We start from the raw sequence: 2230 nt of genomic DNA on the forward strand, positions 1-2230 counted from the left end.
TTTTGTCTATGTGTTCCTGTATTCTGTTAGCTAGTATTTTACTGAGGACTTTTGCATCTGTATTTATCAAGGATATTGGCCTGTAGTTTTCTATTTTTGATGTATCTTTGTCTGGTTTTGGTATCAGGGTGATGTTTGCCTCATAGAATGAGGTTTAGAGAATGGCCTCTGTTTCAATCTTTTGGAATAGTTTGTAGAGAATTGGTATCAATTCCTCTTTGAAGGTTTGGTAGAACTCTGCAGTGAACCCATCCAGTCCTGGACTTTTCTTTGTTGGGAGCCTTCTGATAACAGCTTCAATCTCTTTTATTGTTATTGGTATGTTTAGATTTTTCATATCTTCCTGGCTCAGTTTTGGTAGTTTGTATGTGTCCAGAAATTTATCCATTTCCTCCAGATTTTCAAATTTGTTGTCATACAGTTGTTTATAGTAGTCCCTAATGATTCCTTGTATTTCTGAAATATCAATTGTAATATCACCTTTTTCATTTCTAATTTTTGTTATTTGGGTCTTCTCTCTTGTTTTCTTAATTACCCTTGCTAAAGGTTTGTCAATTTTATTTATCTATTCAAAAAACCAACTTTTGTTTCATTGATCTTTCGTATCATTTTTTCAGTTTCTACTTCATTTAGTTCTGCTCTGATCTTAGTTATTCCTTTCTGCCTACTAACTTTGGGTTTGGATTATTCTTGTTTTTCTAGATCTTTAACGTGAAGTGTTAGGTTGTTTATTTGCCATCTTTCCATTCTTCTGAAGCAAGCATTTAATGCAATAAATTTCCCCCTTAGTGCTGCTTTTGCAGTATCCCACAGGTTTTAGTATGATCTGTCATTATTTTCATTAGTTTAAAGAAATTTTTTCATTTCCTGTTTAATTTCTTCTTGGACCCATATGTCATTAAGTAGAATGTTATTTAATTTCCATGTGTTTGTATAGTTTCCATAGTTTCATTTGTTATTGATTTCTAATTTTAATCCATTGTGGTATGAAAAAATACATGGAATAATTCCAATTTTTTTGAATTTGTTGAGACTTGCTTGCAACCTATCAAGTGGTCTATCCTGGAGAATGTTCCATGCGCTGATGAGAAGAACGAATATTCTGAGGTTGTTGGATCAAATGTTCTGTAGATATCTGTCAGGTCCAGTTGGTCTAAAGTGTTATTTAGATCTTGTTTTTCTCTATTTTTTTTTTTGTTTTTTTGCCTTGATGATCTGTCCAATGTTGAAAGTGGGGTGTTCAGGTTTCCCGTGATTATGGTGTTAGTGTTTATCTCATTCTTTAGATCTAATAGTGTTTGCTTTATAAATCTGGCTGCTCCATCGCTTCTCAGCCTTTTGGCTAAAATCAAGTGTAGTATCTGTTCTTATCAGTTTAAATCTGGCTGCTCCAATGTTGGATGTGTATATATTTATGATTGTTATGTCTTCTTGATGGATAGATCCTTTTATAATTATATAGTGGCCTTCTTTATCTCTTTTTCTTGTTTTAGCTTTAAAGTCTATTTTATCTGATATAAAAATAGCTACTCGAGCTCATTTTTCATTTCTATTTGCATGGTATATCTTTTTCCATGCTTTCACTCTTAGTCTATGTGTGTCTTTACAGGTGAGGTGAGTCTCTTGAAGTCAGCATATAGTTGGATCTACCTTTTTAATCCAATCAGTCAGTCTGTCTTTTGAGAGGGGAATTTAATCCTTTTACACTAAGAGTTGTTATTGAAAGGTGTTGATTTACTCCTAGCATTTTATTGATTTTTGTTTGGATGTCTTAAGTATCTTTTGTTCGTTTCTTTCTGATTTATTGTTTGTCTTCTGTATTTGTTGGTTTCTTGGAGTGGTAGGTAAACTTTTTTTTCTCTTTATTGTTATCATTTTTATTTTACTACGGGGGTTTGTTTTTTCTTGAGTATTTATGGCAGTGGTGATTGTTTTTCAGGTACCAAATCCAGTACTCCCTTGAGAATTTCTTGTAAGGCTGGTCATGTGGTAGTGAACTCCCACAGTTTTTGTTTGTCTGAGAAATATACTACTTGTCCGTCATTTTGGAAGGATAGCCTTGCTGGGTAAAGTATTCTTGGCTGGCAATCTTTCTCTTTTAGTATTTTGAATATAACATCCCATTCTTTTCTGGCTTTTATGGTTTCTGATGAAAAGTCTGATGTTAGTCTGATTGGGGCTCCCTTATAAGTGACTTGCTGCTTCTCTCTTGCAGCTTTTTAGAATTCTC

At 33.4% G+C, this 2230-nt stretch overlaps 1 pseudogene; it reads left to right on the plus strand.

Annotated features, from left to right (window-relative positions):
* Positions 1-1322: 1322 nt before the first annotated feature.
* On the plus strand, positions 1323-1449 carry LOC134364811 (U2 spliceosomal RNA; annotated as a pseudogene).
* Positions 1450-2230: the final 781 nt, after the last annotated feature.

Source organism: Cynocephalus volans, chromosome 1 (genome assembly GCF_027409185.1).
Source record: "Cynocephalus volans isolate mCynVol1 chromosome 1, mCynVol1.pri, whole genome shotgun sequence".
NCBI lineage: Eukaryota > Metazoa > Chordata > Mammalia > Dermoptera > Cynocephalidae > Cynocephalus > Cynocephalus volans.